Source organism: Ovis aries, chromosome 3 (assembly GCF_016772045.2).
Source record: "Ovis aries strain OAR_USU_Benz2616 breed Rambouillet chromosome 3, ARS-UI_Ramb_v3.0, whole genome shotgun sequence".
Taxonomy (NCBI): Eukaryota; Metazoa; Chordata; class Mammalia; order Artiodactyla; family Bovidae; genus Ovis; species Ovis aries.
The window spans coordinates 83,638,018-83,657,107 of NC_056056.1; the positions used below are offsets into that span (position 1 = coordinate 83,638,018).

At 39.6% G+C, this 19,090-nt stretch overlaps 1 protein-coding gene across 3 annotated transcripts in view; it reads left to right on the forward strand.

The window, feature by feature from the left end:
* Positions 1–9,913: 9,913 nt before the first annotated feature.
* Positions 9,914–19,090, forward strand: part of SLC8A1 (solute carrier family 8 member A1) — a 458,773-nt gene continuing 449,596 nt past the window's right edge. For all 3 annotated transcript variants that reach the window (XM_012173106.4, XM_012173120.4, XM_060412238.1), the window contains exon 1: positions 9,914–9,967. The gene's annotated coding sequence lies outside the window, so the exon portion shown is untranslated. The remainder of the gene's footprint in view (positions 9,968–19,090) is intronic.

Here is a 19,090-nt window from a genome sequence, read left to right on the forward strand (position 1 = left end):
AATAAGGAGTTCATGATCTGAGCCACAGTCAGCTCCTGGTCTTGTTTTTGTTGACTGTATAGAGCTTCTCCATCTTTGGCTGCAAAGAACATAATCAATCTGATTTCTGTATTGACCATCTGGTGATGTCCATGTGTAGAGTCTTCTCTTGTGTTGTTGGAAGTGGGTGTTTGCTATGACCACTGCATTTTCTTGGCAAAACTCTATTAGTCTTTGCCCTGCTTCATTCTGCACTCCAAGGCCAAATTTGCCTGGTACTCCAGGTGTTTCTTGACTTCCTACTTTTGCATTCCAGTCCCCTAGAATGAAAAGGACATCTTTTTGGGTGTTAGTTCTAAAAGGTCTTGTAGCTCTTCATAGAACCATTCAACTTCAGCTTCTTCAGCATTACTGGTTGGGACATAGGCTTGGATTAATGTGATATTGAATGGTTTGCCTTGGAAATGAACAGAGATCATTCTGCCGTTTTTGAGATTGCATCCAAGTACTGCATTTCAGACTCTTTTGATGACCATGATGGCTACTCCATTTCTTCTGAGGGATTCCTGCCCGCAGTAGTAGATATAATGGTCATCTGAGTTAAACTCACCCATTCCAGTCCATTTTAGTTCGCTGATTCCTAGAATGTCAATGTTCACTCTTGCCATCTCCTGTTTGACCACTTCCAATTTGCCTTGATTCATGGACCTGACATTCCAGGTTCCTATGCAATATTGCTCTTTACAGCATCAGACCTTGCTTCTATCACCAGTCACATCCACAGCTGGGTATTGTTTTTACTTTGGCTCCATCCCTTCATTCTTTCTGGAGTTATTTCTCCACTGATCTCCAGTAGCATATTGGGCACCTACTGACCTGAGGAGTTCCTCTCTCAGTATCCTATCATTTTGCCTTTTCATACTGTTCATGGGGTTCTCAAGGCAAGAATACTGAAGTGGTTTGCCATTCCCTTCTCCAGTGGACCATGTTCTATCAGACCTCTCCACCATGACCCACCTGTCTTGGGTTGCCCCACAGGCATGGCTTAGTTTCATTGAGTTAGACAAGGCTGTGGTTTTCCTGTGAGTATGGTTTCAGTGTGTCTGCCCTCTGATGCCCTCTTGCAACACCTACCATCTTACTTGGGTTTCTCTTATCTTGGGCGTGGGGTATCTCTTCACGGCTGCTCCAGCAAAGTGCAGCCGCTATTCCTTACCTTGGACGAGGGGTATCTCCTCACCGCCACCTTTCCTGACCTTCAACATGGGATAGCTCCTCTAGGCCCTCCTGCACCTGCGAAGCCACTGCTCCTTTGATGTGGGGTTGCTCCTCCCGGCTGCCGCCCCTTACCTCAGACTTGGATAGCTCCTTTTGGCTGCTGCCCTTCATGCATGGGGTCCTCCTGGCTTCTGCCCCTGACCTCAGACATGGGGTAAGCTCCTCTCCGCTGCGCTTAGTGCACCGGTTGCAGCCGCCCATGCTTAGTGCACCGGTGGCAGCCGCCCAAGCTTCAGAACTGTACAAAAAATCTCTTAATGACCTAGATAACCACGATGGTATGTCACTCACCTAGAGCCAGACATCTTGCAGTGTGAAGTCAAGTGGGCCAAGGGAAGCACTACTATAAACAAAGCTAGAGGAGATGGAATTCCAACTGAGCTATATCAAATCCTAAAATATTATGCTGTTAAAGGGCTGGATTCAATATGCCAGCACATTTGGAAAACTCAGCAGTGGCCATAGGACTGAAAAAGGTCAGTTTTCATTCCAATCCCTAAGAAAGGCAATGCTAAAGAATGTTCAAATTAAAGTACAATTGCACACATTTCACATGCTAGTAAAATCGTGCTCAAAATCCTTCAAGCTAGGCTTCAGCAGTACGTGAACTGAGAACTTCCAGATATATAAGCTGGACTTAGAAAAGGCAGAGGAATCAGAGATTAATTGCCAACATCCATTAGATCATAGAAAAAGCAAAGGACTTCCAAAAAACCATCTGCTTGTGCTTTATTGACTACTTTAAAACCTTTGACTGTGTTGATCACAACAAACTGTAGAATATTCTTAAAGAGATGGGAATACCAAACCACCTTACAAGCCTCCTGAGAAACCTGTATGCAGGTCAAGAAGCAACAGTTAGAACTGGACATAAAACAACAGACTGGTTCAAAATTGGGAAAGGAGTACGTCAAGACTGTATGTTATCACTCTGTTTATTTAACTTATATGCAGAGTACATCATGAGAAACACTGGGCTGGAGGAAGCACAGGCTGGAATCAAGATTGCCGGGAGAAATATCAATAACCTCAGATATGCAGATGACACCACCCTTATGGCAGAAAGTGAAGAGGAGCTAAAAAGCCTCTTGATGAAAGTGAAAGAGGAGAGCGAAAAAGCTGGCTTAAAACTGAACATTCAAAAAAACGAAGATCATGGCATCTGATCCTATCCCTTCATGGCAAATAGATGAGGAAAAAGTGGAAACTGATAGATTTCATTTTCTTGGGCTCCAAAATCAATGGGGACAGTGACTGCAGCCATGAAATTAAGAGACGCTTACTCCTTGGGAGAATAGCTATAACAAACCTAGACAGTGTATTAAAAAGAAGAGACATCACTTTGCCAACAAAGGTCCATATAGTCAAAGCTGTGGTTTTTCCAGTAGTCATGAATGGATGTGAGAGTTGGACCATAAAGAAGGCTGAATGCCAAAGAATTGATGCTTTCGAACTGTGGTGCTGGAGAAGACTCTAGACAGACCTTGACAGCAAGGAAATTAAACCAGTCAATCCTAAAGGAAATCAACCCTGAATATCTGTTGGAAAAGCTGTTGATGAAGCTCTAATATTTTGGCTACCTATCGGGAAGTGCCAACTCATTGGAAAAGACCCTGATGCTGGGAAATATTGAAGCAAGAGGAGGAGGTGGCAGAAGACGAGATGGCTGGATGACATCACTGACTCAATGGAGATGAGTTTGGGCAAACTCTGGAAGATAGTGAAGGGACAGGGAAGGCTGGCATGCTGCAGTTCATGGGGTCACAAAGAGTTGGACACGACTTAGTGACTGACCTAAAACAAGTAGAACCTTGAACAATAACCTGGCAGGTAATAACAAAATGTTTCTTATAAATCATGGGACATGAGTTTGGAAAGAAGTGGAGGCAAGAGGGCCTGTCGTTTGCAAATGGCACAGAATAGGAAAATCAAACCCTGCAAAGAGAGCAAAATGAAATGGATTTACCCAAGATCATCTTCTTGGATACTGCTAGCTCAGTTAGAGTCAAGTTTCAAATCACCAAATCACATAATCTGAAATACAAGGATGTATAACACAAATAATCAAATATTTTAACAATAAATTCAGCAAGTAAATTTAATATGCCTGTTGTATAGGGCTAGAATTATTATATTATAGAATTATTTAAGAGACCTCTTAGATGCAATCTATTATGTTAAGTACAATGATTCTGCTTTCCAATGCTCTAGGCAGAATTTAAATAAGCCAGAAATCATATTAGCATAGCAGATCAATTTTCAAACCAGCTGAAGCCCCAGCACTTCATTCTGACTTACAGTATTGGGTTAGCTTCAGGTGTACTGCAAAGTGACTCCGTTATGCATGTTCTAAGTTGCTTCAATCATGTCTGACTCTTTGTGACCCCAGAGACTATAGCCCTCTAGTCTCCTCTGACCATGAGACTCTCCAGGCAAGAATAACAGAGTGGGTGACGATGCCCTCCTCCAGGGTATCTTCCTGACCCAGGGATCGAACCCACGCCTCTTACATCTACCTGCATTGGCAGGTGAGTTCTTTACCATTCATGCCACCTGGGAAGCCTATCCATATGCAATACTCTTTCTTTTTCAAATTTTTTTCTCATATTGCTTATCACAGACAATTGAATATAGTTCCCTGTGCTATACAATGGGTCCTTGTTGGCTCTCTGTTTTAAATATAGTGTGTATATGTTAGCTCCAATCTCAGCAATTTCAACAATGCCATAACTCCTCCAATTAACCCATTCAAAATCAAAATGCTGACAAGCTTGCCACTTACTTAAGGGGTTTGGGATTCCACTATCCCCTACAATCACCCCAAGAATCAGCCAAAGTGGACCCCTCACAACTAGCCAAACATATTCTATACCATGTTGCTTCTCAGCTATTACTCCAACACTTTTGTCTGCCTGAAACCCCTGCCTTCTTACCATTATTCACTCAGGGTCTCAGGACACATGTACTTGGTATGTGATTTATGCTTGTCTCAGTCCTATCCCTGCTTAAGAGTGAGGAGTATAGGGTTTCCCTTGTGGCTCAGTAGTAAAAAATCCACATGTTCGATCCTTGGTCTGGGAAAATGCCACATGCCCACGTGCAACTAAGCCCACATACTACATTGAGCCTGTTCCCTAGAGCCTGGGATCCACAACTATTGAGCCCATGAATGACAACTACTGAAGCCCACACACCCTTGAGTCCATGTTCCACAATAAGAGAAGCCACTGCAATGGGCAGCTCTTGCACCACAACTGGACAGTAGCCCCCACTTGCCACAACTAAAGAAAAGCCCATTCAGGAAAAAAGACCCAGCACAGCCAAAAACAAATAAATAAAATTTTTAAAAAGAGCGAGGAGTATAATTCAAAGCCAGGCAATTATTCCATGAAATCTTTCTTTATTCTTTGAATTGAAAATAATTTATTCATCTGTCCATTTAGTCCCTTATTCAGTTATATATTGTATTGAACACCTATTGTATGATAAGTTTTTATGATGCAAGTAAAAATGAAATCTATTGTCTGACTATATAAAACTTAAAGCCTAACTGAAAAGCTGCTACTGCTAAGTCACTTCAGTCATGTCCAACTCTGTGTGACCCCATAGATGGCAGCCCACCAGGCTCCCCCGTCCCTGGGATTCTCCAGGCAAGAACACTGGAGTGGGTTGCCATTTCCTTCTCCAATGCATGAAAGTGAAAAGTCAAAGGGAAGTCGCTCAGTCGTATCCGACTCTTAGCAACCCTATGGACTGCAGCCTACCAGGCTCCTCCATCCATGGGATCTTCCAGGCAAGAGTACTGGAGTGGGGTGCCATTGCCTTCTCCGGAAAAGCTAACCAACAAAATAATAATTACCCTACAGTTATTGAGTGGAATGTCAGGGCTGTACAAAGTATGCCCAATATGCTTCAAAAACCTAAACAATAGAGGAAGAATCTCCCCAGAGGAGAGAACAGTTGATCTGAGCTTTGAAATTCAAGGAGCTAGCTAAATAAAGAGAGAGTGAATGATAATTTAGGCAAAAGACATGCAGGAAAATAGCATACGAGGAAAACCAAGTTTTTGCAACTGGCCAGGATGCACATGTACACCAAGTCATTTATAATGAAATGAGAGAAACTCTGATGGTGAGTGACCAGAGAAGTAATTAAGATGTGAATAAGTAACTCTCAGAACATTTTCAAAAACTAAGAAATTTATATTTTATCCTGAAAGGTTTGGGTAAGTATTGAAAAATGCTGAGCGGGGAATGGCAAGTTAAGAATTTGGCTTTAAATAGTGCCGTCATCCACCCAAACTTAAGCCATAAATCTGAGGCAAACATGCTACAACACTTCCATTTATAATGAGAAGGAGCCAATTCATCAGAGAGATATAATAATTAAAAGGATAAATTGGCAAACATTCAGCTAGCTTGACCAAGAAGAAAAGAGACTCAAGACATTTAGAGGGGACATTATTACTGATCTTACAGGTATAAAAATGATTGAAAGGACTATTATAAATGATTGTATGCCAATGAATTGATAACTTAGATGGAATGACTAATTCCTCAAAAGATTCATTTAAGAAACTAAACTAATTTTAAAAAATAGATAATCTGAGTGAAATTATAGCAAGTGTAGAGATCAGATTAGTTTTCAAAAAGAACTACCTGTAAAGAAAACAAATGTCCAGGTGGCTTCATTTCCAGTGAAAGTAAGAAGACAATTCCTTTCACAATAGCAGCAGCAGAACAAAATATTTAGAAATAAATTTATCCAAAAAGTGTAAAACATACTCTGAAAACTAAAAAACATTGTTAGAAAATTAACAAAGATCTAAATAAATGAAAGTCACCCATGTTTATGGATCAGAAGATTGAATACTGTTAAGATGGTAGTACTCCCTGGTGGTTCAGAGGTTAAAGCGTCTGCCTTCAATGTAGGAGACCTGGGTTTGATCCCTGGGTTGGGAAGATCCCCTGGAGAAGGAAATGGCACCCACTCCAGTATTCTTGCCTGGAGAATCCCATGGACGGACGAGCCTGGTGGGCTACAGTCCACGGGGTTGCAAAGAGTCAGACACGACTGAGCGACTTCACTTCACTTCACAGATTTAATACAATTTCTACTAGAAATTCAGTTGACTATATTATAAAAACTGACAGTCTGATTCTGAAATTCATATTGAATTTAAAGAAACCCATAATAGGGCTTCCCCGGTGGCTCAGATGGTAAAGAAACCCATAATAGTCAAAATAATTATGAAAAAAAAGAAGAAAGTAGGAGAACTCACTCCTAATTTCAAAACTTACTACAAAATAAAGACCAGTTTGACCTCTTTCTCTGAAAGTATAATAGGACTTGAAAATCCTTAACAAGAGAATTTTTCCTTATACACATACCCCAAGGCATCCTCCAGAGTTGAGGAAAATCTCCCCAGCCAAGAGTACTGATTACCCAAGCTAAGCAGGAAGTTGGCCCACTTCCACAGCAAACTTCATCAAGAACATGCCAACTCAGTTTGGCCAACCCAAAATGGGCAAATGCAGTTTGGAATACACAAGCTTCTCATACCTTGGATGTTGCTAAAAATTCCAAGAGGTCTTAAGTTAAGCCTATCAAAGTGTCTGTGAGTTCTTTGAATAGAGCGATCTCCCAGGCCCTGGTATACATAGTCGTTGTGGGTCCTAATGTAGTAACTGCTCTGCATATTAACTAAACAATGCCAAACACATTAATTCATAGGGTAATTCTAGAGTGAGAGTTTCTAGAGTTTCTAGTTTCTAATTCTAGGTCAAGAGTTTTCTTGAGTAACTAACAGAGGAAGAATCAGAGCTTTGTGATATGACCAATGTTACACAGTTAGTAAGTAACAGACCTAGGACCAAAGCATTGTCTTTTCATCTGAATCCTGAGTTGATCGTCTAGAACCCATCTTGTATCCATTACGGTTTTATTTTTCTCCACTGATAAGAGGTGGACAGCTTGAGATTGCTACAGCGACTCAAGATTGCTGGCAAGAACTGACATTCTTTCGTCTGTCTGGTTCACTTTCCTTGCTTTCCAGGCCTTTGTCCCTCTGCTTGTCCCCTCCTGGTCACCAACTGGCAGATGCAACTTCAGGCCTTGAATCTGCTGTCTCAGAAGGAACAAAGTGGAAGGAGCAAAAGGACAAGATGGGTAAAAGCTGAACCTGTCCCTTTTCATTTTTTAATTGGAGGACACAATATAACGTTGGTTTCTACCACACATCATCATGAGTCAGCCATAGGCAGACATATGTCCCCTTCCTTCTTGAAACTCCGCCCCACCACCCACCCAATCCCACTCGTCTAGGTTGTCACAGAGCACCCATTTGAGCTTCCTGTGTCGTACAGCAAATTCCCACAGGCTATCTATTTCACATATGGTGATGTATATGTTTCTACATTACACTCTCAATTCATGCCACCCTCTCCCCTCCTGTGTGCACAAGTCTGTTCTCTGTGTCTGTGTCCCTACTTCTGCCCTGCAAATAGTGAACCTGTCCCTTTTTAACAGATTGAAAAAAAACCTTTTCTGAAGTCTTACCAAGGGACTCCTATTTACCCCTGCTTGGCCAAAACAGTGTTACATGGTCATCCTTAGCAGCAATGGATGAGAAAAGAAGAGCTTTGCTTTTGAATTTCTACAGTAGAAAAAGGCAAGGGAAGGGAGGGTGCTGAATAACTCCTGGTAAAAGTCATCTTTTACCATCCCCATCATTGGTCAGCTTGTTAAATATCAATCTTAATTTTCATTATGTATTATTATTATATAGAATATATATTATTATATAGATACTAGGTAATTGATTGTTATGAAGATCTATGTAATTTATTATATAAACATATAAAGAAAATCTTGTATATAAATATATGAAATTTGTATATGTAATATTTATATGCATATATTTATTTATACATATGTAATTGCTGGTAGGGAGGGAGAGAGAGGTTGAAATTTCAGGATATTTTGAACAAAAAACAACTTTGCCTCTTATTGTTCTGACCTTAGTGTTATTACACAGAGATTACTAAAACCTAAGAATGCTCTAACTTGCCATAAATATATCAGTTAGGTATCCTTCTCTTTTTTTCTTCTATAGAAATATTAAAACCTACATGAGATAGAGAAGAAGATAATGAATTCCAGTCACAGGTTGACAGATGTACCTATAGGCTATCTGCAAATATGATCATTTTGTTAGTCATGTTTTGTCTGTCCCTCCCTTTTTCCTCTGGAATATTTTAAGCAAACTCATTTCAATATACTAAAATGAATTATGCCTGTGTGTCTCAAATTTCTTTTTTCTAATGAGAGACTCTAAGGAGTTTTAACGTGATTTTGAAAAAGTTAACCAGTGGGAAAATGTTATTTGAAAGGTGTTTTCTCTCTCCATATTTTGACCTCTTATTATAAGTAACAACAAATTGAGAAAAGAGAGAGGCAGATAAGCTTAAATACCTGAAAAGCTAGATTTCAAAAGAACTGGGCATCCTAAGAGAGTATGCATCACCTGTCTACCACACAGAGCAGGATTTGTCCCCCTTGCCCTCCCCCACCACTTAAAATGTAAGTCACAGGTATGTATCATTTAAAGTGCCACTGAAGTTAACGAATGTAGTAATTAGTATTCTATTCAGGTTTATATTCTTTAACATTAAAGAAAATAATGTTTCCTGAATCTCAAACCATATGCTAGATGGTCGCTTCTGTGGAACTGCCTCAATTATCCTAAGTGAGAAGCAATTCCAATAAGAACCTGGCCTTTCCTCCTCTTATTAGAGATTTTGATTACTTTGACCTCCTGCTGCTACCTTATCCTTAAGGACAGGGGTCCTCAACCTCTAGGATCTAATGCCTGATGATCTGAGCTGGAGCTGATGTAATAATAATAAAAAATAAACTGCACAATAAATGTAATGCACATGAATCATACTGAAATCATTCCTCCCCACAATCCCCACCACCCCCCCCCAACCCCAGTCCATGGAAAAATTGTCTTCCATGAAACTGGTTCCTGGTGCCAGAAAGGCTGGGGACTGTCTCTTTAAGACAAACTATCCAGAGTATTAACAACTATCCCTGGTTAAAGAAATACCTTACGTATTTATTCATCCCTGAACAATGTTATCCATTATTCAGACATCCATTCATTTCCTAATATTTTTTGGGTCTCATACCTGTATCTTATCACTGAAATCTTTAAGGATGAAAACCCTGGTAAGGAACTGTAATCACATCTCTCTTTTCACAAAGCTCAGGAAACCCACATCCTGAAAACTCTATGTGGGAATCAGGTTAAAAATTGGTTGTTCTCTAACCATCTAGAGAGTAAAAATGCCAATCTGAATGTGTGTTTGTGAAAAGGCATAGTGGCAGGATGGCAGGGTGGGAAATGGGCCTGGCTGGAAGGATCTCTATATGTGTATTTTTATCATCCATGTGTTGGATGAAACGGAGAGCTGCCAGATAGCTTCTTTTCGACAGCTTGGAGTTACTGTTGGGAACAGATCCATGTATGGAAGCGAGAGCCGAAAGGCACAGATAAGCAGAGATCCAGCTATGCAAACCATGTTTAGAGACACTTAAACGACAAGCATCCCAGGTTCTTTCTTTCTGGTAAATTTGGAGAAGCCATCACCCCGGGTCTTTTTTCACATCCAGCCCATGCGGACTGATCGGCCAGGCTCAACCAGAGGTAGGTGCAGGGCTTTTGTGATGAAACGTTTCTAAAGGGTCGTTTGTGAATATTCCCTCCCAAGCTCTTGAGGTCCCTTAAATGAAGCTGCCAAATAATATTTTGAAAAAAAAGAAAGATTTGGTTTGGGGCTGGTGACTAAGAGGTATTTAACAGCTCTGCCTTCACAAGACAGGGCAGCTTGGTTACAGAGGGAAAGTGGCAGCAAAGAACTGCTCCCAAATAGAATTCTTTTCTCTGGGGTCACTTACTGTTTAGATTTCTGTGGATACGAATCTCCCTCGATATTGCCAGCACCTTGGAAACGGGCCCCAGCTTCCTGTGGGTTCCAATACTGTGTATTTTAGGGGAGGGAGGTAAGCTTTGCCCTCTTCTTGCTCGTCGGAATCCAGCATAAACTCACATGTGTGGCTAGTTCTTCCTTAGACCTAGGAAGAGCTGCTTGTAAACGACATTATTATTTTTGGCAGCTGAAGTCATTTTTGCAGTGTTTCTCAGTAGATGGGAGGTTGATTACATCCCGTTCAGAGATTCTTGGGTTGTTTTCACAAACATGGGGTCTTGCGCAAGTTGAGATTGCTGCAACCAGCTGTAAGCACTAGACTCTTCTCAGTACCTTCAACGTTTCTCTCTGTTGATAATGACTGAAAACTAAGGAGCTTGAGGGCAAAGCTATGTGATGATAATTTTGCCATCAGTGATGTTCAGGGGATGATAGATTGTGGCAGAATCACAAAAGCAAGATGTTTTGGGGTCCAAAGTAAAAGCAAGAATATGAAGACAAGAACAGTGTCAGAATCACTATGACTTTAGTTTCCAGGATGCTGGTTAAACGAGTCAAGGCTTATCAGATGCATGTTGAAATGCTACTCCAGCTAATTACCAAATGGTAATCATTAGATCATTAAGCATTTCTTTTAAAATTGTTAGCAAAATCTATGAACTTCTGCAAAACACAAAAGGGGGGGGCGGAATTGCAGCTCATAACTATAAAGTGTCTGTGTGTTTTCAAGATTGAATTAAAAGCATTTTTACACAAGAAAATGGAATTTAAATTCAAAATTTCCCTCATTGAGAATATTGTGTCTATGTTTCATGGAAGATTTGAACCAACTCTTCATTTAAGTATGTTTTTAATCTTAAGATAGAATATGAGAAGGAAAAAGAAAGAAAAATTGAGTGTGATTTTTCCTTCTCTGATGACATATATGATATGGAAAATGATTAATAAGCAAGTGTTAAGAAAATAATAAAAACAGCTTGTAATATTGACCAAGGAGACGGTCTTTGGATAAATTACATATCTGGGAAAAGGGTATAGACAAAGCGACTTAAATTGTGTGGTGGATTTCTTCATGTTGTGTATGTTCACTAAGACCAAAAAATGTGGCAGGGAAAGAAAAAACAAGGTTTCATTTCTATAAGAATACATTATCATTCCTAAAATAATTATCATTCTAAATTTTCATCAAATTTAGATGTCTAGTCTATTTAAACTGACAGTATGTTATATTAACAACACATTCAAACTAACCCTTTCTACATCTCTAAAAAAGCTATTTTACTTTAGCTAAAAATACTAATATTCTGTATCTGCAGGCAAGAGAGAGAAGGAAAGAGAATAAACTATGCCTTCTCTTTTTTAAAATAACAGAGCTAACTAAACTGTCATAACTTCAGCTAAAGTGGAACAGGCCTTCAAAAGGATGGAGTTAAAATAATTAAACACTTCATACCAGCCGGCTTTCTGAAAGAAATAGCACGGCAAGAGTTTTGGCAATTTTCAATATATAAAAGGTTACTCTAAATTATGTCACTAGTGTTTGTGATCGGATGCAATGCATATATGACATCTACTGTTTCTCATTTGCTTATTGCCAAGTGCGATTCAAGCGTGTACCCCTCGTGAGAAGTGTCTGTTCTTGTTTTTCTTTAGTAAACAACTTTATGAAGTAATAAAGAATTACTTACTGCTATTTTATATATATAGTATGCCATCTATGAAAAAAAAATTGACCATAAACTACTTGCCCTTTTGACTTATGACTTCTTAAGCTTTTGGTGATGACTGTACATGTTAGAAAATCTTGAGGTCATATTTTGAGAAGAGAATTGGAAGTATTGGTGGTCTTATGTGAAAAAAAATATGACTTGAATGCTCTATGCTATAGTTAGCTGAGGTAGAAGCAAATTCACAGAGGCCAAGAATGATAGAAAAGTTGAATTTTGTCCTGAAAGCATAGAGCACAGATTTGAGGTGTCTGTCTGTGAAGGGCCAGACCAGATAGCTCCTGAGCCTGGCTACTACAAAGAGAGCAGGAGAAACAGATGTTTTTAGGGGCTTTGCTGTGAACAATATCCCTTAAAATGTTTGGGGAGAATTTGTATGAAAGTAAGAGTAGAGATTTGCTTTTGCAGAGGCATGGAATATGGTGACCCAGAGGAAAAGCCATTAAGTTTCAAGGAAATGAAAATGATTACTTTAAGGAAAAGAGAATCTATTGGGAACTTCAAATAAAATAAAAATTTCTCTAATGATTAAACCTGGACATTCCATGGCAGATAATTATTAAAGTATCTTTAAGATATAAAAAGCATCAATTCAAAAGTATCAGTTCTTTGGCGCTCAGCCTTCTTTATGGTCCAACTATCACATTCATACATGACTACTGGAAAAACCATAGCTTTGACTATACGGACCTTTGTCAGCAAAGTGATGTCTTTGCTGTTTAATACACTGTCTTGGTTTTTCATAGCATTTTCTTCCAAGGAGCAAGCACCTTTTAATTTCATGGCTGCTTTTGAACTGTGGTGTTGGAGAAGACTCTGAGAGTCCCTTGGACAGTAAGGAGATCAAACCAGTCAATCTTAAAGGAAATCAATCCTGAATATTCATTGGAAGGACTGATGCTGAAGTTCCAATGTTTTGGCCACCTGATGTGAAGAGCCGACTCACAGGAAAAGACCCTGATGCTGGGAAAGATTGAGGGCAGGAAGAGAAGGGGATGACCGAGGATGAGATGGTTGAAAGGCATCACTGACTCAATGGACATGAGCTTGAGCAAACTCCAGGAGATAGTGAAGGACAGAGGAGCCTGGTGTGCTGCAGTTCACGGGGTCACAAAGAGTTGGAAACTACTTAGCAACTGAACAACAACAACAAAGAAATATAAGGGGACAAGTTACCATGGCACTTAGTCTGCTGAGGAAAAAATGGCCTTTTCCATTCCATTGACACCTTCCCATGAAATGAGCCATGGTTCTCAACTCATGAAAATCACTGGGCGGGGAGTAGAGGAGGAGATGTCCACTGTACACTTGATGAACTAAATATTCTCATGGGAGTCCAGGCAAAGGTAGCTTGTTCTTTTAATCTATCCCAGGAAATTCTAATGTGCAACTAACACTGAGAACCAGTTTCTTTTTGCATTTAAAAAAAAATGGTCATCAGTCTAGTTTATTTTGTTGGGGGGAGTTAAGAGAGCAGCTGAAGATAAAAAAAATGCTGTTTCCCAGAAAGGTGATTTCTTGGAAGTTTGATTGAAGTAATATTTTCTGACAGAAAGTACCTACTGAAAGGTTCCTACATACTTAATAAGCTTTCACTAGATATTCAGTTCAGTTCAGTTCAGTCACTCAGTCATGTCCAACTCTTTGCGACCCCATGAATCGCAGCACGCCAGGCCTCCCTGTCCATCACCAACTCCCAGAGTTCACTCAGACTCATGTCCATCAAGTCAGTGATGCCATCCAGCCATCTCATCCTCTGTCGTCCTCTTCTCCTCCTGCCCCCAATCCCTCCCAGCATCAGAGTCTTTTCCAATGAGTCAACTCTTCACATGAGGTGGCCAAAGTACTGGAGTTTCAGCTTTAGCATCATTCCTTCCAAAGAACACCCAGGACTGATCTCCTTTAGGATGGACTGGTTGGATCTCCTTGCAGTCCAAGGGACTCTCAAGAGTCTTCTCCAACACCCCAGTTCAAAAGCATCAATTCTTCGGCGCTCAGCCTTCTTCACACATCCATACATGACCACTGGAAAAACCATAGCCTTGACTAGACGGACCTTTGTTGGCAAAGTAATGTCTCTGCTTTTCAATATACTATCTAGGTTAGTCATAACTTTTCTTCCAAAGGGGTAAGCGTCTTTTAATTTCATGGCTTCAATCACCATCTGCACTGATTTTGGAGCACAAAAAAGATAAAGTCTGACACTGTTCCCACTGTTTCCCCATCTATTTCCCATGAAGTGATGGGACCAGATGCCATGATCTGCTGTACCCATATAGATAAAATATTATGAAATTTAAAAAAAATTTTTTTTGGTTAAAAGCCTGAGTTCAAGATTCAGACAAATCAATAAAATCCCAACTATGCTTCTTATTGTCATTCTGAGCAAGACCTAATAATTGTCTTGAGGTGTGTTGAACTCTACTGTTTTCCAAACCCACTTCTAAGGAAGTCATGTATATTAATTTATAAATTCTAAAAATTACCCTACAAGATTGGCAGTCATTTTGCTAAAGAAGAGTGAAGTTAAGTCACATGCCCAAGGTCACACAGCAAGTAAACAGAAAAGGAAGAATTTGAAGCCTATTCTTAGGCTCTGTATTTTGCAGTCCCACAACTGTTTCTAGGCCTTTAAAGGATAGAAACAAGTATACTAATGCCTAAAAAAATTAACGTAAGAAAAATATACAATATAGTGTCTGACAAGAAGTGAGAGCAAGCCACGTTATTTTTCTTAGATTCAGTTCAGTCACTCAGTCATGTCCTACTCTACGACCCCTTGGACACCTGGACACCAGGCTTCTCAATCCATCACCAACTCCCAGAGCTTACTCAAACTCATGTCCATCGAGTCAGTGATGCCATCCAACCATCACATCCTCTGTCATCCACTTTTCCTCCCACCTTCAATCTTCCCCAGCATCAGGGTCTTTTCCAATGAGTCAGCTCTTCACATCAGGTGGCCACAGTATTGGAGCTTCAGGTTCAATATCAGTCCTTCCAATGAATATTCAGGGTTGATTTCCTTTAGATTGACTGGTTTGATTTCCTTGCAGTCCAAGGGACTCTCAAGAGTCTTCTCCAACACCATGGTTCAAAAGCATCAATTATTCGGCACTCAGCTTTCTTTTTAGTCCAACTCTAACATCTATACATGACTACTGGAAAAAACATGGCTTTGACAAGATGGATCTTTGTTGGCAAAGTAATATCTCTGCTTTTTAATATAGTCTCTAAGTTAGCCATAGCTTTTCTTCCAAGGAGCAAGCATCTTTTAATTTCACGGCTGCAGTCACCATCTGCAGTGATTTTGGAGCCAAAGAAAACAGTCTCTCACTGCTTCCATTGTTTCCCCATCTATTTGTGATGAAGTGATGGGGCTGGATGCCATGATCTTAGTTTTTTGAATGTTGAGTTTGAAGTCAACTTTTTCACTCTCCTCTTCCACTTTCATCAAGAGGCTCTTTAGTTCCTCTTCACTTTCTGCCGAAAGCGTGGTGTCATCTGCATATCTGAGGTTACTGATATTTCTCCTGGCAATCTTGATTCCAGCTTGTGCTTCATCCAGCCTGGCATTTCACATGATATACTCTACATATAAGTTAAATAAGCAGGGTGATAATATATAGCCTTGACGTATTCCTCTCCCAATTTGGAACCAGGCTGTTGTATGTCCAGTTCTAACTGTTGCTTCTTGACCTGCATACAGATTTCTCAGGAAGCAGGTCAGGTGGTCTGATATTCTCTTATCTTTTAGAATTTTTCACAGTTTGTTGTGATCCACACAGTCAAAGGCTTTGGTGTAGTCAATGAAGAAAAAGTAGATGTTTTTCTGGAACTCTCTTGCTTTTTCGAGAGCAACAACATTTCAAACAGATGTTGGCAATTTGATCTCTGCTTCCTCTGCCGTTTCTAAATTCAGCCTGAACATCTGGCTGTTCACGGCTCATGTACTGTTGAAGCCTGGCTTGGTGAATTTTTAGCATTATTTTGCTAGCATGTGAGATGAGTGCAATTGTGCCACAGTTTGGCATTGCCTTTCTTTGTCACTGCCTTTCTTTGGGATTGGAATGAAAACTGACCTTTTCCAGTCCTGTGGCCACCTCTGTGTTTTCCAAATTTGCTGGTATATTGAGTACAGCACTTTAACAGCATCATCTTTTAGGATTTGAAATCGTTCAACTGGAATTCCATCACCTCCAGTAGTTTTGTTCGTAGTGATGCTTCATAAGGCCCGCTTGACTTCGCATTCCAGGATATGTGGCTTATTGTCCACTTCATCTGATTAATGAGGAATCTAAGCTTTTGAAACAATGTTTCTGAATACCAACTATATAAGAAATAGTTTGATTGTCCTTTATAAACTAACATTTTTAAATTGTTGGCTAGATACTTTTGAGAAACAGAGGTTAAATGATTATTTTGTGACTGTATTCCATTCTCTTTACATAATCCTCTCTCTCTTTCATAATACCTACTTTTTCAATAAATGTGTCAAAACTTGTATATCCTCCCCCCCCCAGTCTTCACTGTTATACAGCACAAATGATTTGCATAAAAATCATAAAGTGAATTAAAAATTATTTAAATGAAAGTTAGTATTGTATTCTGGGTTCCGTCTCACAGACATATTAAATCACATTTAAATTTCAATTCAAAATTTTAAATGAAGAACAAGAGATCTACTCAGCATTCAACTTACATTTTAGATAATGCTTATGAGCATCAGACCTTCAGGAATTTATTGTAGAGTGGTATATTCATTTATGAAAATTATAATTAAAATGTATTTTAACTGTGATAATACAACCTGTACAGAAGTTAGTAGCTCATTTTTTTGCAAAGAAAATGGAATGAAAGATTACCTTTTTTCCCTGTACTTTTTATCAGGCATGTGAAAAGGATTAGAGTTCAAACCCACTTTCTCTCACTCTATGTTTATGCTACTACACATTCAAGAACATTTGTTATACTGTTTCCCCAGAGATAATTTTGCTGCTATTAACTTGAATATTGTTTTGCTTTAATTAGATAAATATCTATTGTGATTCATGTAGGGGATAGGGAAAACAAAAAGATGAGTGATTTAAACAACAAAAAAAATGAGGTTACTGTAGTTCTCATAAGTCTATAGTCCCTCATAACTTACAATTCTTAAATTATCACCAATCAACAATGCTACCAACAAACAGCCATAATAAATAGTTAACTCAAAGCACATAATTTCTTGAGCAATATAAAACGTTGAAAAACTAAAACAAAAGCACAGCATGCTAAAAATCAGACACCCCAAATTTCATTATAAAGAAACACAATTGAAGTAACACTGATTTAGCTTTTTTTCAATATGTGTTTACCAAAGCCACAGTTTATGATCTTTAGGGTAACACAGACTAAATAAATAACTAGTAGAGAAAATATATGTCCCAAAGCTCTTTTTCTACCTCAATAATCCATTTGGGTTAAGATAAAACAAAACGCGCCCAATTTACTGGATCATTTTATGTTTTTCAAAGGGGTATCTAATAAATATTCACTGAATAGTTTGAGAGCCAGCTCTACAAAAGTTCACTAAGCTTGTGATCTTCCAAACTACATCTTCCAAAATGCAATCAGAGAAGGAATTATTCTTCAGCATCTTTGGTGCAATAAGAGGTCTTGTTGTCTAAAACCAGCACCTATGAAATATTGTATAAAATGAATCACCATCTCAGATGTTGAAGACAGGCTAACATGCCACTAGCTCTGAGAAATCTTGCAGATAGATAATCTGGGTATGACCTTGTCGTTAAGCTAAATGATGGTTTAGAATCCAGATAAGGTGTAGCCCATCCCTGACCTCGCAGCATCCATGGCAGACATCAGTCATGTCGTCACTGACTGAGCCTAGGTTGGTCTCAAAGTCATTCTCACTCAGATTATTGCAGGCAGCCATGGCTAATTGGTCAGAGTTAATACATGGGATGAAATGTAGCTGTAATCCAATCATGGAACCATCTCCTAGAAATAGTTAACCCTGAAAGAATTGATTAAATTCAGGCATCTAGTTTTAACACAAAGGACAAGCTGTTTAACAGCCTCTATGTGGAATAGTAGAAGAATGCCTAGCTTGTGTATATGTACGCTCAGTGGCTTCAGTCATGTCTGACTCTTTGTGACCCCATGGCAGCCCATCAGACTTCTCTGTCCAGGGGATTCTCCAGGCAAGAATACTGGAGTGGGTTGCCATGCCCTCCTCCAAGGGGTCTTTCTGACCCAAGGATCAAACCTTGTCTGCATTGTATGCAGAGTCTTTACCGCTGAGCCACCAGGAAGCCCTGTATGCTTAGCTTATGGAATTACCAGTTCAAGTTCCAACTTTAACAACTTCATCCATATATGTGCATAGTTGTTCTAAAAGTACAGGAAAGTCTTTTGAATATTGTTTTTGTTGTTTTGGGAGGTGATAAAGATACAAATCACCTAAGGGGCTTCCCAAGTGGCACTAGTGGTAAAGAACCCCGCTGTCAATGCAGGAGCTGTAAGAGACACATGTTCAATCCCTGAGTCAGGAAGATCCTCTAGAGAAGGGCATGGCAACCCACTCCAGGACTTTTGCCTGGAATATCCCATGGACAGAGGAGCCTGGCAGGCTATGGTCCGGTCCAAAGGGTCACACAGAGTCAGATACAACTGAAGAGACTTAGCACACAACATTTTACACCAGTGAAATTATGTGACTCTGTTGTTATACTAAACCTGTTGGGCTCCTGGAGCTACATTAAATACCAGGAGACACAATGCTGAAGAACTTGGTCTCGTGGGGCAAAGAATCACAGAAACAGGCTGTGACAAGGCAGTTTCCGAAGAATATAGGAAAGGGTTAATAGCACAGGCCAGTGGAGTTTCAGGAAGGTGGCAGCATTTGTAAAAGTCTAGAAGGAAGAGAAAAATATGCCACATTAGGGATAGGAAATGACAAATACTTAAGCATGGCAAGAGGTGGTTTTTGGTTGTTTTGGTTTTGACTCTTTATGGAAGTATAATATTCCCACAGAAACATGTGGCAATGCATTTTCATAAACAGAATCCACTCATGTGTCCATGTACACAGCACCTAGATCAAGACACAGA